This window comes from Emys orbicularis, chromosome 1, assembly GCF_028017835.1.
Source record: "Emys orbicularis isolate rEmyOrb1 chromosome 1, rEmyOrb1.hap1, whole genome shotgun sequence".
NCBI classification, from domain to species: Eukaryota; Metazoa; Chordata; order Testudines; family Emydidae; genus Emys; species Emys orbicularis.
This window is the reverse complement of record NC_088683.1, coordinates 153194541-153214940: the sequence shown is the minus strand read 5'-3', so window position 1 is coordinate 153214940 and position 20400 is coordinate 153194541. Positions and strand designations below refer to the sequence as shown.

At 46.0% G+C, this 20400-nt stretch overlaps 1 protein-coding gene across 1 annotated transcript in view; it reads right to left on the bottom strand.

The window, feature by feature from the left end:
* The window catches only part of KPNA1 (karyopherin subunit alpha 1), a 146184-nt gene extending 135601 nt beyond the window's left edge, over window positions 1-10583 (bottom strand). Inside the window, exon 1 of the mRNA XM_065403407.1 lies at window positions 10513-10583. The gene's annotated coding sequence lies outside the window, so the exon portion shown is untranslated. The remainder of the gene's footprint in view (window positions 1-10512) is intronic.
* Window positions 10584-20400: the final 9817 nt, after the last annotated feature.

Sequence of the window (20400 nt, the reverse complement as noted above, 5' to 3'; positions counted from 1 at the left end):
TGACTAATAAGTAGTTGTCTAATTGCTCAGAGGTAAGTAAGAGATGTCCTACTTGAATAGTGATCGCAGGACAGCCCTATCGAAATTAGCATCCAATCTGGAAGCCTGCACTAGGGAATAGCGAGTGCTAATTGTGTGGATCGAGCTCCATGTAGTTGTTTTACATATTACAGGTAGGGGGATTTTATCCAAACAGGCAGCAGAAGCTGCCCAGCCATACTGAAATGCATTCGTTAATATGACCAGGGAGATCTTTCTTGGCTAGCTAATAAGAATTTATGCAATCAGAAACCCATTTGGATAACCTCTGAGAGGATATACGTTTTCCCTTAAGTCTTTTGGCAAATACTACAAATAGCATAAAATCTTTCAGGAACGCACCTAGGTTATCTAAATAAATTGATAATGCTCTTACTACATCTGCCATGTGAAGCCTCACTTCCCCCAGATTAGAATATGGATTGGGAGAGCAAACCAGGAGAAGATTGGACTGATTTATATGGAATTCTGAAACAAACTGAAGCAGGACTTTGGATAAGATCCAAGAGTAACACTGTCCTTGTGAAACACCAGGTATGTGGAACCAACCACATGAGCTTGTTTTTCACCTATCCTTTATGATGAACATGGTAGCTTTCTGTAATATTTTATGAGCTAGATAGGTAGATATAAAATAAATAACTCAGGGTCCCTACCAATTTTGTATTGCTACTCATTGGTAGGAAAGTTATTATTCCTCCCGGACGTAAGGGCTAAGGGTTTGAGTCACATAAGCTGTCTGGTTCCAACCCAAACGGCTTAACAAAAACTGGCTGAGTCTACACACATGTACAGAAGACCTTGTGTCAAAAATGAAAGAGCCAAGGACCAAGCCATTAACACTCAACTACAGAGAAGCCCAAACAGGCTGGACATATGAACACAGCATGGCTGAGTTTGAAGAACAAAGGCCCAAGGGTGTGAACAGACAGTGTTTCAAGTGTGCTGCCGAGAATACAAGGGGAGAGAGACAGGGATAGAAAGAGTACAGATGGACCACAAACTCAAGGCATGGCAAAACCATTACTTCTACCAATATGGACTTGATCTTAAGCAAGTCTATTCCATGCTAAACTAAGGGCTTTCTCATGCAGTATATTCCAGATGACTAATGAATGCTACTTGCTTTGAAAAGGCTGCCCTGTAGCACTGTAAATACTTACTGGGTGGCATTCCTCCCTAAAAAGATAGTCTCCACAGGAGACTGAAATAAGGTGGACTCGCTATAGGACCTCATGGTGGGAAAACAGGAGTACTGGAGCCCCAAGCCCCAATCTCAGAGTGGTTGAGGCCACATGCCTGCCCTTTCAGAAGAGTATGGACCACTGGGGTCCAGCACATTAAAGGCTGTGTCAGGCAACCCCGCAGCCAAACCAGGACTGCTCACACAGGTGCCCCTACAAAAGAGCTGCAGTGAATCATCACTCAAACATGCAGCAACAACCCAGCTGCACTGACTTACCCTTCCAACAGAGCTTGCATGCATGTGGTAGCAGCCTAACCCTAAGCCGAACCTGGGTCAGATGACCCCCAGGCTCAGGTATCTCCCCAACCCTGCCAAAGCTGCAGATCAGTCTGTGCAACAGCACTACCTGGCCGAACCCTCCTGCTGCCTTGCAACATATCAGACTCTCGAGACTCCCAGCCTGCTCTTGATCCCATTCCTGTTCCTGTCCCAGCCTTGCCTGATCCCTGTTCCAGTCTTGTCCTTGCCCTACTCTGACCTCGCTCCAGGCCTGTTACTGACAAGCCCCAGCCTTGCTTCCACTTCCTGACCCTCCCCAGATCCTCGGACTACCCAGCTTCGACCTTTGGCCTGTATCTGGACTCCAGTTACAGTACTGATATGGCTTGTCCCTAGACTCTGACCACCAAGCTTTGACCCCGGCTTGCACCTATACTCCAGCTATGTACCGATTCTGGTTTGTCTACAGACTCTGATCAGCTCTGACACCAGATCTCGATTCAAGTGCCACCCTTGGCCCAGTCCTGACCCTACATCCAACGGCAATCTCTGCTCCAACCACTAGGCCTGACTGCCAGGAGACAGTGCCTCTGTAAATCCATTACACTCTCCTAGTTGATTTAATGGCCAACAAAAAAGCTTTTTTTAATTGATAAGTGATAAAGGGAGCAAGAGCTCCCAGAGGTCTCATCAATCCAACTAGAATTATATTAAGGTCCCAGAAACAAGGGGCTCCCTAATTGGGGGAGGGGTCCCTTGATGAATTTTGCTACTGTAAGGTTAAAAAACACTGTTTGGCCCTGAATAAGAGGGTGATTTGCAGATATTGCTGCCAGGTGGACTCTTACTGAATGGACGGAAAATCTCCACTGCTTCAGGGCTAGAAGATATAGTCTATAAACTACTGAGGCTGGAGCTGCCAGTGGAGAAAATGGGCTGAAATGTCCAGACAGTGAACTTCTTCTCCATTTAGCTCTGTAGATAAGTCTAATCAAAGATTTCCTGTCTGGAGGAGAATGTTCTGAACCTCAGCTGGGATTCATACAATTCAGGATGTCAGGTGCAGGGTTTCTGGGTCTGGGTGCAGGATCTGGGAGACTGTGTCAGGTAGAATGGGTAAGGTGATCAATGGTTGCACTGAGATTCAGCAGATCTGAATATCAAACCACGATCATGCAACCTGCATCTTGTCTCAGTTCCCATAGTACTCTGGGTAGCAAGATATAAGTGGATAGGCATACATTAATCAGTGTCCATGGGATAAGGAATGTGCCCATCAGGGAACCTGGCACTGTGCCCCCTCTAGAGCAGAATGTCTGATAGGTGTTGTGACATGTGCAAGAAGTTCTACTTTTGGTAGTCCCTATACATAAAAGAACCTCTGCAAAACTGAGTCTTTGAAAGACCCCACGTGGTTTTTGGAAAAATCCTTCCTGATATAATCTTCTAGGGTGTTCTGGAAACTGGGCAGGTGGCAAACTACTGGTGTGATGAGACGTCAGATGCACCACTCCCACTGATATATGGCTTCTTGGCAGACGGGAAAAGATCTTACTCCCACCTGCTGATGTAGTGTATCACTGTGATGTTGTCTGTCAGTAACTTCATTGTTGAGACATGAAGGGTAGGAAAGCCCTGCACACCAGGCATATGGCTCTGAGCTCTAAAATGTTTGTGTAGGCAGGCCTCTTAGGGAGACCAGGCCTCTTGATTTTTTAGTGGAAAAAGATGCATTGCTTCATTTATGCCTGTTACCAGCGTACATGTAGGTAGAGGCATGGAGAAAGAGAGTTGTGAACAGAGGCAGCTAATAGGAGTTTCAGAGGGTGCAGCAGCAGACTCTGTGCTTGAAGGTAGTGGGACTTGATGAGTGGTGCTTTCCTTCCAGGTTCAGCACTAGGTGTGATATCAAAATGGCCAGTGGGGGTAACCTGCAATGGATGCGCCATGTTTTCTTTCCTGCCTGAAGACAGAAAAGATTTCATATGTATGAAGTGCAAGCCGGTGGATGTGCTGGAGGACAAGATTCTTGGATTGGAGGGGCAAATTGACATGCTACTGAGAATCAACCTGAGGAGTTCCTAGACAGCCAGGTTGGTGAAAAAACAGTACCCCAGGTTCAAGGAAGAATGGAGCTGACCACTCAGAAATCAGAGAGAGAGGAAATCAGACAGAGCCTGGTGGTTTGTAACCACCAGAGGCAGGAAGTCACAGCAGCTTTCTACCCAGTTGGAGACAGAAGAGGATGGACAGGCTGTGGCTACCAAAGAGAAGAGGACTAGAAGGAATTCCATACAGCTAGAAGTTTCAAATCAATACCAAGTATTCAATGGGGAAACTCTGGAAGATACCTCTCAAGATCCAGCAGGTCCAAGGGAACGGAGTGATGTACAGGACACATACATGGATGGCAGCTCAGCCCAATTTGTAAGAAAATCAAGCTTGCCCACAAAGAATTCTCCAACTATCCAAGGAAGACAGACAATCCTTGTTAAAGATTCAATACTCAGAAGAATTGAAAGAATATTCTGCAACAGAGAGGTGGACAACTGGATGATATGCTGCCTTCCTAGTAAAGAACGGTAGAACACAATCCAGTGGCTGGAAGTTAAAGCTAGACAAATTCAGAAATAAATATTTAAGCCCTCTTATTTCCAGTGTAACAGTGAGAGTAATTAACATTGGAACAATTCACAAAGCGTCGTGGTGGATTCTCCATTGCGGGCAATTTCTAAATCTGAAAGATATGCTCTAGGAATTATTTTGGAGAAGTTCCATCACCCGTGTTATACAGGTCAGACTATATGACCACAGTGGTCCCTTCTGGCCTTGGAATTTATGAATCTGGGAAGCTCCCAATCTCTTGAATTAGAAAGGTCTTAAGCATTGACAAGAAGCTGTTTCAGAAGTGATTCATTGTGTGTCCATATCCAGCTAGAGCCTGCTTACTTCACCAGCTATAGCCAGTGTCTCAGCTTCATGCTGAGCTTTTCTAAATGGAAAAAAAAATTCAGGAAGTATATTCACTGATGTAGCAATAAGCCACTAAAAGGAGTAGCATTGACCTTTGACTGAAACACCTAACCAGTGTTTGGTAACAGGAACATAGGAATTCCAATACCAGGGCTGACCAGGGGTCCACCTAGTAAATATCTTGTCTCTGGTACTGGTCAGTACCAGGTGTTTCAGAGGAAAGGGAAAGACAATTATAAAATAACCTGCTCATAGGAGAACTCTTAGCAGTTAGAAGTCAGCAAAATCTCCTTACATTCAGGGCATACTTAAAAACATAGATAAATATAAACAATCTGTATAAACCTCTCTATAAATGTTAAGGCTAAGACTTTGTCACAGTTACTTTCAGGTAAAAGTCATGGACATAAACAAAAATTCACAGAAGCCATGACCTGTCTGACTTTTACTAAAAATAATGGGGGGGGAAGGGGCTGATGAGGGATGACTGAAGCCTGAGCCGGGAGAAGAAACCTGAGGGGGAGAGGGAGAAGGGGGTCAGCACCCCCACCATGCCTCAAGCCCACCACCACCAGACAGCTCCAGGGTCCCTGACGACTGACAGCTCCAGCCCCGTCACCCCAGGGCTGAAGCAGAAAATGTCACAGAGGTCTCTCAAAGTCACAGAAACCGTGACTTCCATGACAATCTTATTCTGAATAAACATCTAATCCTGTTATTTGAATCTTACAAGGTGCTTGGTCTCCCTCTCTTGTGACTCCAAGTTCTATAAGTATATTATTAATTGTGTAAAGAAGTATTTCCCTCTATCTCAATTTTAAATGTGTTGCTTTTCAATTTCATTAAATTCCACCTTTTTCTTGTATTTTGACAAAGGGTAAATATGGCCACCCAATTTTAAATTCCTTTATCATATTCCTTTTAATAGCCTTCCTTCTAAGCAGTCTCAATCTCGTCAGTCACTACTCATCTGTCTCTGGACCCACTTCTATTTCTATTATATCTTTTACAGCTGGGGCAACTAGAACTGCACACAATATCCTAGTTGAGGGCTTAGTATTTACATTAAATTGAAAAAGCTTCATTAATGCAGAGTTATGGTGGCCCAGTGATAGTGCATGTCCTTTCAGAACACCAAGTTCAGCATAACAGACTTCTGAAAACCAGGAAATACAGCGTTAAAGTAAACACCCACACAATCTTAACTTACCCACCCTGGAGCTGGCAATACCCACTCGGAATTATTTGCATGCATTCCAGCTACATTGATTGTGTTACGTGTAGCTGTATTGAATGATGGAGAAGTAAGTTGAAGCAGCTTGGAAGAGCTGTGATTGTGTTATGAGGAAATCTGGGTCCAAGGCTCTCCCTCCCTACCCCTACCCCCCCAGCATGTTATGAAAAGAAAGAAGTGCTTGTATACCTCGAGGTTCCAGTCTGGATCATTTCAATACAGAATTGTGAAGGGTGTGTCAGTAGCAGGGCACTGGAATCCTCTTGAAATAGATATTGTCAGTAGAGAGGTATGATATGAGATAAGTCTGTGGATTTAATGATGAGCAGGGGATAGCAAAGGGCTAAGTGGTAACCTGGGTGCAAATATGAAGAAGTCGTAAAAGGGTATGAAATGGTTATTAAATTTTACAAGTGTGGTATTCTGTTGGGGAAGTAGGCTTAGTGTTTGAGCACAGGTCTAATTCAGGTGGCACCTGTCCATTTCAGTGAAAAAGCAGAATGCTAGACTGTGTGATATGGGCATTGTGGGGCATCACTCAAAGAGGGGAGAGTTAAGACTGTATGGGCATTTACCTTCACTCTGTATTTCCTGGTTTTCAGAAGTCTGAGTTTTGCTGAACTCGACATTCTGAAAGGGCACGAGATATCACCAGGCATCCTTATCTCTGTGTTAACTAAGCTTTTTGCCAAGGACTACATTAACGCAAACTAGGAACCTTTTTGTTCGTACCTGCAGCTTCCACACAGGGAAGTTACAGTGCAGCAGTTTGGTGTGCACCGCCATTCACACACGAAATAGTCTGAACAGTGGGCCAGTGTAGACAATCCCTCAGTTATCTAAGAAAAAACAACAGAGCTCAATAGACAAGACCACCCAAACAGAGTTCATAGATTCCAAGGCCAGAAGAGACCATTGTGATCATCTAGTGTCTAGCCTTACCTCTTGTATAACAAAAGCAATAGGACTTCCTAAAAATCATTCATAGAATAGAGCTTTTAGAAAAACATCCAATCTTGATTTAAAAATTGTCACTGATGGAGAATCTACCACAACCTTTGGGAAATTGTTCCAATGGCTAATTACCTTTATTGTTAATGTATGCTTTATTCCCTGTCTGAATTGGTCCAACTTCCAGCCATTTGATCCTGTTATAGCTTTCTCTGCTAGACTGAAGAGCCCATCATTAAATATTTGTTACTCATGCAGGTACTTATAGAAAGTAATCAAGTCACCCCTTATCTCTTTGTTAAGCTAAATAGATTGAGCTCCTTGAGTCTATCACTATAATATATATTTTCTAATCCTTTAATCAGTCTCGTGGCACTTCTCTGAACCCTCTCCAATTTATCAACATCCTTCTTGAAATGTTGACAACTGAACTGGACACAGTATTCCAGCACTGTTGCGTGAGTGCCAAATACAGAAGTAAAATAACCTCTCTACTCCTACTTGAGATTTCCCTGTTTGTGCATTCCAGGATCACATTAGCTCTTTTGACCACAGTGTCTCAACGGGAGCTCATGATCAGCTGATTATCCACCAAAACACCAAAACCTTTTTCAGAGTCACTGATTCCCAGGATAACGTTCCCCCATCTTGTAAGTATGGCCTACATTCTTTGTTCCTAGGTATATACATTTAAGCCATATTCAAACACATATTTTTGCTTGCATCCAGTATACCAAGCAACCCAGATCACTCTGAATCAGTAAACTGTCCCTTTCATTATTTACCACTTCCTCAATTTGTGTGTCATCTACAAACTTTCAGTATGATTTTATGTTTTCTTCCAGGTCATTGATAAAAACTTCTGAATGGTTGCCGACCCCTGGTTTAGAAACTCCAAGGATATGCTAGTTCTGGCAGCATGAGACTCCACCATGTGTCACTCAAATTCAAGACCCCCATAATCAGACAGTTTTTATTTCCTGCACATTATAGATAGGTGCATAAGGAGGAGGTTATCCTGGTTCCCTATCGTGATTTGGTGGTCTGTAGCAGACACCAACTAATATACATGGTTGAGCATGAATACATCTACAAAGAGAGCAGTAACAACAAAATACAAATGGAAGACATGTAGATAGTTAGTGGAAAGAAAAGGCACTTCATATTAAACAGGATTGGTAATAGAGGGGGAGGGATAGCTCAGTGGTTTGAGCATTGGCCTGCTAAACCCAGGGTTGTGAGCTCAATCCTTGAGGGGGCCATTTAGGGATTTGGGGATAGCTCCTGCTTTGAGCAGTGGGTTGGACTAGATGACCTTCTGAGGTCCCGTCCAACCCTGATATTCTATGATTCTAGAGATAATTTGCTGGAATAAGAAAAAGATACTAGGTCTAAATAAATGGAAAACAGACGCTCCCCTTAATCCCCAGAGATGGCTATTGCTTTCAATTAGGAAATGGAGCTATTATTGAATCTTTATGAAAAGATATGGCAAGAATGAAGATATCCACCTCTGGGGAGATACTCAACTTGAGGCTTCTTCTATGGTATTATGGGTCCTGCTACTGCAGCCTCCCAATGTCTAACTTCCTAAGGTGCTTCGCATGATTAACAACAATGACCAAAGCAAGAGAAGTGCTGCTCATTATGAAAGTTGCCAGGAAACTGAAGTTTTAGCAAAGAAAGTAAGGGAGCCTATTGACCCCAATCCTCCTGTACCAGCTGTGAAATCTGCAGAATATTGAGCCAAATATTTCCATTCTATGGCATACACTTACCTTGCATCTTAGAGTTCCTAAATTCATTCAATGCATTATTGGTTGTGCTTAAAATTCTCCATGCAACCTTGAGTTTCTCTGAAACTCACACTCAAACTTAACTTTGAAATGTGAATTATGAATGTGGTGGGCTCTTTTGCTAGGTGTGTGATCCTTCAAACCACCCTAACGTGAGACAGTTATGGTGGCTATTTTTCCTTATCAATCTAGAAAGTAGAGTTTGAACATGTCACCAGATATATGGACCAAAACATTTTTTTTTTTTACATATTCCATTTCAAAAAAAGTTGCAAATTTTAAGCTGAAAAAACATTTAGTCAATTTCCTTCACCAAAATAATTCAGCTTTTCAAAGTTAAACTAAACAATTTTAAAGTGAAAAACGAGTTTTGGAATTAAATGGCAGCAAGGAATTGAAACCCATCCTTCAGTATCCAACCCTATGGTAAAAAAATCTAATGGCCTGTAACTGAAAAGTAGTTAAAGCAACCTTCTTCAAATTTAGCAAAAGTCTTCTCAAACTTAAATATAAATCTGGCAATGTTATATCCTTAACAGTTTCCCAAGCCAAAATTATGTGGCAGCTAAACACGAAGTTTACCATAGAATATTGCTGCAACCTCATCTATTGTCTCCCTATTGTCTCCCCCATTTATTATGACACCACACACACAACCCACCTGACAGAACCATTACTAGTGCACGCTGTACCTGAAAGGGGCATAAATTAAGCACTGACAGCCTACCCAGTCTTTAGCAGCTGGTTCCCACGGGGCCATCACAGCAGGTCCCCGTTACCAGGGCCGGCTCTGGCTTTTTTGCCGCCCCAGGCAAAAAAGCCTCCGGCCGCGCCCCCCCCCCCCCCCCGGGAGGGGGGGCGGCGAGCCCCCGCGGGGGCTCCGCTCTCCCCTCGGGGGCAGGGGGCCGGGGGGGAAGGGCGGCCGGAGCCCTGGGACGAGGGCAGCGAGCCCCGGCGGGGGCTCGGCTCCCCCCCCCCCACGGCCAGAGCGCCGGGGGCAGTGCGGCGAGCCCCGGCGGGGGCTCGGCTCTCCCCCCGGCGGCCGGGGGGAGGGCGCCGGAGAGGAGGACGGCCGGAGCCCTGGGAGGAGGGCGGCGAGCCCCGGCGGGGGCTCCGCTCTCCCCCCGGCGGCCGGGGGCAGGGCGCGGGGGGGAGGGCGGCGAGCCCCGGCGGGGGGCTCCGCTCTCCCCCCGGCGGCCGGGGGGAGGGCACGGGGGGGAGGGCGGCCGGAGCCCTGGGAGGAGGGCAGCGAGCCCCGGCGGGGGCTCGGCTCCCCCCCCCCCCGCGGCCAGAGCGCCGGGGGCAGGGCGGCGAGAGGGCGGCGAGCCCCGGCTGGGGCTCGGCTCTCCCCCCGGCGGCCAGGGGGAGGGCGCCGGAGGGGAGGACGGCCGGAGCCCTGGGAGGAGGGTGGCGAGCCCCGGCGGGGGCTCGGCTCTCCCCCCCCAGGCGGCCAGAGCGCCGGGGGCAGGGCGGCGAGAGGGCGGCGAGCCCCGGCTGGGGCTCGGCTCTCCCCCCCCCCCCCCCCCGGCGGCCAGCTCTCCCCCCGGCAGCCGGGGGAGGGCGGCCAGAGCGCCGGGGGGAGGGCGGCGAGCCCGGCTGTGGCCCCGCTCTCCCCGGCGGCCCGAGCGCCGCGCCGTGCCGCCCCCCTCCAAGTGCCGCCCCAAGCACCAGCTTGGTTGCCTGGTGCCTGGAGCCGGCCCTGCCCGTTACAAACGAGGTGGAGTCATTCCCCTTATCACCCCCCCAGCCCATAGCGTGCTGGAGGTGAAGTGGTTCCCATCTTATGCAGGGTTTACAGTTTGCTGCAAAGGCTCTTAGCTCCCCCCACTACACAAATCCTTCCAGCGCCCCTGCCCCCACCTGCCCGCGGCATCCCAGCCCCGCCGCCCCCCAGTACAGGCCCCGCTCCCTGGCTCTTCCCTGCCTCACCCAACGGCTGCCCCGCCCCGGGATCCCCTCACGCGCCCGTCGCTCCCCGTTCCAGCCCCGCCAGCGGGTCGCAGCCACGGTGCCCCGTCCCCCCTCCGGGCCAACGCCCTCCCCCGCTCAATTACCTTCTGCCCGGCCCAGCCCGCGGTCTCTCCTCTCGGGCCCGAGGCGCGCGGGCGCCCCTCCCTCCCGCCTGCCCCGAGCTGGCCGCAGCAGCGTTCACTGCGCTTGTGCGCGGCTGTCCGCTCCTTCCTACGCGTAGCTTCCGACCCCGCCGCACGGCCCCCTGGGAGATAGAGTCCTTCCAGGTAGGGAGTCCCCAGGCCGCCCGGTGCGGAGCTCGGGTGCCAACCAACCCCACCCCGCAAGAGCCGCATGAGGCGGCCGCACGGAATGTCCGGGCCGAGAGGACTAGCTTCCCAGAATGCAGCGCGTCGCTTCTGTCCGGCCACGCACCAGCTGCAGGAACCTCGCTGGGGGTTGGAGTAGCAGCGCGTGAGCGCAGCACACCGGGATTCGGCCGCGTCATTGTCCTGAGGCTGATCATAGAATCATAGAGTATCAGGATTGGAAGGGACCTCAGGAGGTCATCTAGTCCAACCCCCTGCTCAAAGCAGGACCAATCCCCAGACAGATTTTTACCCCAAATCCCTAAATGGCCCCCTCAAGGATTGAACTCACAACCCTGGGTTTAGCAGGCCAATGCTCAAACCACTGAGCTATCCCTCCCCCGCTTCTTCCAATGGTGACTGGCGCCGCCAGCTGTTTCCACCCCGTCACCCACAAGGTGCCTCAGGCTCACAAAGCAGGTCGACAAAGGTCACAGAGCTACTGCCAAGCGCCTGCCCACACACACACCCCCATGAAGTCCCCCCAAAGAAATGATTAGGGGGCTGGGGCACATGATTTACGAGGAGAGGCTGCGGGAACTGGGGTTATTTAGTCTGCAGAAGAGAAGAATGAGGGGGGATTTGATAGCAGCCTTCAACTACCTGAAGGGGGGGTTCCAGAGAGGATGGAGCTAGGCTGTTCTCAGTGGTGGTAGATGACAGAACAAGGAGCAATGGTCTCAAGTTGCAGTTGGGGAGGTCTAGGTTGGATATTAGGAAACACTATATAGGTACGTCTATACTTACCTCCGGGTTCGGCGGTAAGCAATCGATCTTCTGGGATCGATTTATCGCGTCTTGTCTAGACGCGATAAATCGATCCCGGAAGTGCTCGCCGTCGACGCCGGTACTCCTGCTCCGCGAGAGGAGTACGCGGAGTCGACGGGGGAGCCTGCCTGCCGCGTGTGGACCCGCGGTAAGTACTTTATAGTTCGAACTAAGGTACTTTGACTTCAGCTACGTTATTCACGTAGCTGAAGTTGCGTATCTTAGTTCGAACTGGGGGGTTAGTGTGGACCAGCCCTATCACTAGGAGGGTGGTGAAGCACTGGAATGGGTTACCTAGGGAGGTGGTGGAATCTCCTTCCTTAGAGGTTTTTAAGGCCTGGCTTGACAAAGCCCTGGCTGGGATGATTTAGTTGGGGTTGGTCCTGCTTTGAGCTCAGAAAAATGTTTGAGATTTTGAAAAATTGTACTAGTCTGAACTGAAACTAAAGTTAAAATCTCAAAAAATTCCACAAACTAACAATCCAAAAACTTTTTTGATTCAAGTTGATTGAAATATTTTGTTTAGATTTTGACTTTATATCATTTTTAATTTTTTACTATAATTAGCTTAAATTTCTAAACAAAAAGTTGTTTCAAACCAAAAATGAGTGATCTGGAGACTAGTGGGCTGCCTGGTCTGCAGGCAACACAGCAGCCTCTGGTGGCTATGAACTACAATTGCAGGTAATTTCCGCAGTCCTGCTGATCACCTGACGTTAAGGTCTGCAGAAATGCATGAGGGGTAGCTTGCATGCACTATAGCAAACCCCAGCGTTCAAAAATCATGACTCAAGCCCTTAAAAAAATCATGATATTGCCTTAAAATGAGATTTTAAAATGAAATGTTGGCATTTCTTTAGTTGCCTTCTAATGTTGGTATGCTTCGGATTCGCATGGTCAAACTTTTCTCTACAATCATAAGGGGCTAGAATTTTTTTTTTTTAAATAAGTAAAGCTGAGAATCTCAGGGAATAACTCATGTCCTATGGTGTTCAGTTATTATCACACAGCACTTAAGGTGCTTGCAAGAACATTTCTTTATTCTGAGTCAGATTCCAGCTGGCTGTGTATAGCAACAAGAGCTTCATAGCACCTTGCCCAGACTCCCTGTCTGAAAAGCTCAGCCCTTAAAGCCACAGTCTTCCCTTCCAACACAAAATTTAATTAAAAAAAATTAATATAACACACACAAATACTTATTATCAACCTAATAGCTAAGCTTATTAAAAATAATCAATTTGTTTTTGAGGTGCCTTGCACTATCATTTGGATCTGTGGGGCTCCTCAGGAGCATCAGCACTACTGCTGTCAGGAGGTGGCAAATCTACTTGTTCTGGTTATTCCATGTCCTGGGACTCAGTTATCTCAATGTGATGCAATTGTTGCTTGTCTGAGACTGTCTCCAGTAAAACAGCTGACTCAGTGCCCCATAGCTCCCTCCATTCTGGGATTTGTCACCTGTTCCTCCTTTGCATGTGTCAATCTGGGAATGATAACCTCTAATGACCACAGGGCTATCTTTTCTAATACTACTGCTGTTTGTTTCCCATCATAGATACACACAGCATTGTTTTCATGAAGTAGTGGCAGCGTGCAGGATACCAAATCATATTATTATTTTATTTTATTGTCTTGTCTGTCCCTTTATACATCTGCAAGTCCCCAGTGACTGTGACATCAGTTTCTAACAGTGCTGGTATTCTTATTTTCAGTAGTCTGTTGAAGAAAATGTCAGCAGGTGCACCAATGATGTATTGGTAACCCATTCTGTAATTCCGCTGTGCTAAATACAGATCAGAGTCTAACTCTGCAACCTATTTTAGTAGATACTTCATTATTTTCACACAGTTTTCCATCAGCTGCTTAGATTGGGGATAACGGAGACTAACAATTACATGCCTAAACCTGTACTTCATTGCAAAATGCTTTAATTCATGCCCACTAAATTGTGGCCTATTGTCACACATTGCTATGTCAGGTATGCTATGTGTAGCAAAAATAGATTAGCTTCTCGGCTCCTTGGAGCTAAGATCAAAGTGTAGTGTTCTCGGCTCTTTGAGCTCTGGTCAAGTGTACGTAGTCTCTTGGTCTATCCAAGACCGTGATCAAATGTCTTGATGTTTTTGGTCTTTTGGCCTCGAAATGAAAACCTTGTCTTTGTTTCTGGGACCTTGAAGTGAAAAAATTCTTTAAGTTATATCTGTTCTTATCAGTTTAATATCTGATATGTTCTTCTGATAAGGCTATTTTAGGGAAGTGAGAATAATAGTTTAGGACAAATACATAATCAGTCAATATAAACCAATCTATGCCTAAAAAAACAACAAGGAGTCTGGTGGCACCTTAAAGACTAACAGATTTATTTGGGCATAAGCTTTCGTGGGTAAAAACCTCACTTCTTCAGATGCATAGAGTGAAAGTTACAGATGCAGGCATTATATACTGACACATGGAGAGCAGGGAGTTACTTCGCAAGTGGAGAACCAGTGTTGACAGGGCCAATTCAATCAGGGTGGATGTAGTCCACTCCCAATAATGGATGAGGAGGTGTCAATTCCAGGAGAGGAAAAGCTGCTTCTGGAATGAGCCAGCCACTCCCAGTCCCTATTCAAGCCCAGATTAATGGTGTTAAATTTGCAAATGAATTTTAGTTCTGCTGTTTCTCTTTGAAGTCTGTTTCTGAAGTTTTTTTGTTCAATGATAGTGACTTTTAAATCTGTAATAGAATGACCAGGGAGATTGAAGTGTTCACTTACTGGCTTATGTATGTTACCATTCCTGATGTCCGATTTGTGTCCATTTATTCTTTGCGGAGGGACTGTCCGGTTTGGCCAATGTACATGGCAGAGGGGCATTCCTGGCACATGATGGCATATATAACATTAGTGGATGTGCAGGTGAATGAGCCCTTGATGGTGTGGCTGATGTGGTTGGGTCCTCTGATGGTGTCGCCAGAGTAGATATGGGGACAGACAACCCCCCAACCTGAAGCAAATACTCACCAGCAACTACACACCACACCACAGAAACACCAACCCAGGAACCAATCCCTGTAGCAAACCTCGTTGCCTACTCTGTCCCCATATCTACTCGCCAGAGTAGATATGGGCTTGAATAGGGACTGGGAGTGGCTGGCTCATTCCAGAAACAGCTTTTCCTCTCCTGGAATTGACACCTCCTCATCCATTATTGGCAGTGGACTACATCCACCCTGATTGAATTGGCCCTGTCAACACTGGTCCTCCACTTGCAAAGTAACTCCCTGCTCTCCATGTGTCAGTATATAATGCCTGCATCTGTAACTTTCACTCTATGCATCCGAAGAAGTGAGGTTTTTACCACGAAAGCTTATGCCCAAATAAATCTGTTAGTCTTTAAGGTGCCACCAGACTCCTTGTTGTTTTTGTAGATACAGACTAACACGGCTACCCCCTGATACAATCTATGCCTACTTTGCTACAGGGGCTTATTTTTTCTCTGCCACCAACATGGGCTGTTTTGCTCAATTTGGCCTGTATGTTTGGCATATGCAACAAGCCTTAATAGCTTCCTGAATGTCACTGTTCATTTGAGGCAAGTGTAATATGTCTCTGGCCCGTCTCTGAGATTTTTCAGTCTCTAAATAACCTTTGTACGTTGTTACCATACTTTTCTGTAACACCTTTGGATTTTTCTGCAACTGCATTTTTATTTTATATTTTCTATATTTTAGTTATAATGCCTAAATACCTTTGTGAATATAGTCCTCAATGCCTCTGGTCAACTACAAAGAAGAAATAAAGCAGTAAAAATACTTTAACTTCTGGCACTATGTTCTGCAAACAATAAATGATTTGCCATGAACAATAACAAGAAATGTTATTAGTTCTACCAAACCCAAGAACAATACTGAATCTTCATGAATGTCATCTACTGGTTCCATATCTGTCAACTAACTACTTACAACATTATAGTGGAGTGGTAACACCAGAGCCATAGTTAAGGAATTGTGTATAACAGAGGATAAGAATGGAAATATCTGCTAAATCTTTTACTTTAGAGAAAAATTAAAAAAAAGTGTACGGGTGCTTCTGCTGTTTTGCAATAGGTTTTCCCAAATGAATCTGCATCACAAAATTAATTAAATGGCAAAAACTTCATTAACACAGAGTTAAGAGTGCCTGATGATAGCTTGTACCCTTTCAGAATGTTGAGTTCAGCAAAATTCAAACTCCTGAAAACTAGGAAAGGCACAGTTAAGGTAAGGCCCATGCCTTAACTCTACCCCTCTTTGAGCGATGCCCCATAACGCACATACTCATACTCTGCCTTTTCACTGTAATGGACAGGCGGTACCTGTACTTGCACTATGCTCAAACACTGAGGCTTGGTCTACACATAAAAGTTAGGTTGGCATAGCTATGTCAGTCAGGTGTCTGGTTTTTTCACAAACCATACCCCATGCAGCAATCCAAATTTCAAGGCAATTTGAATAACAGTATGGATTTTAGAGCACTTACAGGAATTGTCCTTTAAACAGAAAGTGCTTTTCAACCTTAATTATGTCCCCTATACAACATTTTTTTCAAAGACTGTACGCTACTTGCACTTTAAGAAAAAGAACTTGTAAGACTGTATATAATAGTGTCATCTGGTGGCTCCTGGCATAACAGTACTGGAAACCAATTTACAATCTTAACTCTCCTAGCCACTGGTAGACTTGCCAAATGTCACTCATTTCATGTTACCTTCATGCATGCAGGCCATCCCTTATGCATTCCAGCAGACCACACTGAATACGTTCAATTGGACTGCAGAAACAGCTTGCAGGTGCAGTTCATGGCCACTAGCAGGGCCGACGAGAGGGGGGGAATCCGGTACAAATTACTGGGGGCCCAGCGGTCCGGAAGGGGGCCCGGGGCCCGGCTTCCCCCCCCCCTCGTCGGCCCTGTTTAGCCGGTCCACCTTTGCTGGGGGGCCTGAAAAAAAAATTTCACCGGGGCCCGAACCCGCTCTCGGCAGCCCTGGCCACCAGAAGCCACTGTGGTGCCTGCTGAGTAGATGGACAAGTGGCCTCTGTTTCATTGCTTCCCCTGCTGGAAAAGCAAGCAGTGGAGGCATTAGACAGAAAGGGGGGGGGGGGGGGGCTTAGTACTGGCCCAAGGCTTTCTCCTAATTCCTAATTGCCCATCACCCCACTCAACTGCCTCCATCTTTTCCAAAACACCCCCTCAATCTCCCACAAAGTCATCCCCATCTTTCTCTTGGACACTCCCACAAAATCAACTTCCATTACCTTTTGTCCAACTTCCCCCAGCCACCTCCACCCATTTAGTCCTTCCAGTAGCTCCCCAGCCACACCTATCTATCATCCAGACACTCCCAGAAACAAAGCTTCCCCTCTTTGACAGCCCAGCACATGCTAACTCCCCAGACACTCGTTAGCATCCACCCACCTCCCACAGCTACTAAGGTTTGTGCAGGTCCAGGTCTTACTCTTGTTGCTGCCTAGGACAAGGTGTATGGACCTTAGGCTGAATTTTGTGGCCATATGCAAATTATTTGCAAACATATGCATTATTTCCTGCACTTATTTACATATTCACAAATAATGGCACATGGAGCTGCACAAAATTAATCAGCTGTGCAATGGTGATCTGTAACATGGTGTGTGTGCAAAAACTGTCATATCATATATGATATATATATCCATAACATATCCATACCTGGAAGATCTAACTGTATGAATAAGTAAAGTATACTATACAGAACAGAGAACACACAAACTCAAGATACAGAATCTGATTCTGCAGTGTTTACTCAGGCAAACTAAGACTGACTTAGTGGCAGTTTTGCCTGAGTGAAACCTACAAGGATCTGACCCATGGACAGTACAGTTAAAATGCCTTACAGTTTTGTGCAGTTTCATGTGACACTTATGAACTTTTGAGAGCAGTTGCCCGGTTCTTGTTTCTTTATTCTTTTTGCAGTCCTGGACACAACAAGAAGTTGTACTGATCATTCAAAACCCAGAAATAACACTGCATCTTCATGAGCATCATCTATTGGCACCTATCTATTAACTATTTGTTTTGCTAAGCCAGTTTTAATAGTAACACTTGTTTTTTGAGAATAGGTATATAAGCCTTCTTTGCCTGGATTTTAACAGAATGTTTCTGGCTTACCACCAACCTGGCATCTCCCTTCTAGGAATGGGAAGGATCTCTTCAATGCAGAGATAAGACTAGTCTGCAGTGGATCAGACACAAACACTCACTATTAGGCCTTGTCTACACTACTCAGTTTTGTCCACAAAAGTCAGGTTTCGTCAAAAAACAGTGGAGGTGTACACACTGCAATGCTCCTTCTGCTGACAAAACTCTCCAGCTTTCCCAACAAAATAAAACCACCTTGACAAGAGGCATAAAGCTTTTTCTGGCAAAGTGGTAGTGTAGATGCTGTGCTTGGTTATATTGCTGTAAATGGCCTCCAGGAGCTGTCCCACAATGCCCATCCTGACCACTCTGGTCAGCAATTAAAACTCCGCTGCCCTGCACCCAGGTACACAGGCATCTGTCCCTCCCCCTTTAAAGGCCCAGGAATTTTTGAAATTCCACTTCCTGTTTGCTTGGCATGGACAAACTTATCAGGAAGCAGTGCTGCTCCTGATAAAGTATTGATGTTATATGCTGCTACATTATGGCTGGCTCATCATATGGCCATCTGTATTGTGCACTAGCTCCAGTTTCTGAATAGTCTCTTTGCAACCCCCTGTAGTGCTCATTATACCAGTCTTGTCTCAAGGTGGTAAAGAAGTGAGTGATTATAGCAAGGTCTGTAACAGAAACAAAATCTCACTCTAACTAGATCCAGATTCTTGGAAAAGACCTGTTTAGCTACAGCTGTTAGTTAAAATTCCAAAAGCAGCTCTGAATCATACAGTTCCAAAAGTGAATTTGGGGTACAAATGGTGGATGGTCTCATCCAGGGGTTACTATACTCATCTTTCAACTGCTGTCCCCAACCCACCATCACTGCTTCAATATTCTTTTAATTAATACTCATCAAGCTTGCCTTCCTCTGTTCTGTCTTCATAAAGACACTGAGTTTATTCATTTCATTGCACCAATAAACTAGGCAAATACAACTTAGATGGGGCTACTATAAGGTGGGTGCATAACTGGCTGGATAACCGTACTCAGAGAGTAGTTATTAATGGTTCCCAATCCTGCTGGAAAGGTATAACAAGTGGGGTTCCGCAGGGCTCTGTTCAATATCATCATCAACGACTTAGATATTGGCATAGAAAGTATGCTTATTAAGTTTGCAGATGATATCAAACTGGGAGGGATTGCAGCTGCTTTGGAGGATAGAGTCATAATTCAAAATGATCTGACAAATTGGAGAGGGTCCAGAGAAGAGCAACAAGAATGATTAAAGGTCTAGAGAACATGACCTATGAAGGAAGGCTGAAAGAATTGGGTTTGTTTAGTTTGGAAAAGAGAAGACTGAGAGGGGACATGATAGCAGTTTTCAGGTATCTAAAAGGGTGTCATAAGGAGGAGGGAGAAAACTTGTTCAGCTTAGCCTCTAAGGATAGAACAAGAAGCAATGGGCTTAAACTGCAACAAGGGAGGTTTAGGTTGGACATTAGGAAAAAGTTCCTAACTGTCAGGGTGGTTAAACACTGGAATAAATTGCCTAGGGAGCTTGTGGAATCTCCATCTCTGGAGATATTTAAGAGTAGGTTAGATAAATGTCTATCAGGGATGGTCTAGACAATATTTGGTCCTGCCATGAGGGCAGGGGACTGGACTCGATGACCTCTCGAGGTCCCTTCCAGTCCTAGTATCTATGACAGCTCACATCACATCTTCCCAGCTGACCATGGCAGCTCCATGCACCAAATGCTCCCCCACTTGGAGCACACCTGAGTTTTTGGATCTGCTGGCACTGTGGGAGAGGGGGCTGTGCAATCCCAGCTCCACTCCAGCCATAGGAACTTCAGTACCTATGGTCAGATTTCTCATGGCATGTTGGATAAGGGCTATGAACAGGATAAAGGAGCTGAGGCAGGTACCAGAAGGCAAGGGAGGCAAACCGTTGCTTTGGTGTTGCACTGAAGACCTGCCACTTCTATAAAGAGCTGGACACCATCCTCGACAGCAATACCACCTCTACCTTTGCTCTGTATATTCTAGAAGTGGGTGAAGGGATAGAAATGTACAAGACTAACTGTGTTTGCGTGTGCTTCACATTCCCCTGTACAGCTAAGCAGTGTGGCAGAACAGTGTGTTGATGCACACTGAGATTTAACAGGAATCCTCCAGAGACATCTCTAGGAAACTTTCCTGGAGGTATTCACCAATCCTCTGCTGAAGGTTCCTTGGCAGAGCTGCTTTGTTCCTTCACCCATTGTAGGAAACTTTCCTGTGCCAATTGGCAATCACTTATGCAAGGACTGAAGCGGCACACAGGTGAGCAGCATAGGGACCAGGTCAGAAGCTGCATTCATGCAGGAGATGCACCCTTGCATCCTTGCTTGCCCTCAGGAGTGAGATATCAGCTTCAATGACCCCCCACCTGTGGAAAATAGTGGCAGAATTTACATTATTGTCCTTAGTCGCCTTCACTGATCCCCTTAAAAAACCCACTAGACACTTTGTCCCATCTTGAGCACACAACCTTTCTCCCCCCGTGGGCCACTCCCCACATTTAGGGTGTTCGCCAAGATGTGTGCTTGCCAAAGGACAGTGAGAAAGTGATTCATATGTCAAAAAAGGTGTATTTTACTTTAATGATTCAATGCTGTGTGTGAACTAACAATCATGCTTTTGTTTATTGTTTCTTGCACTTCTGCAGATGTGGTCTTTGGGG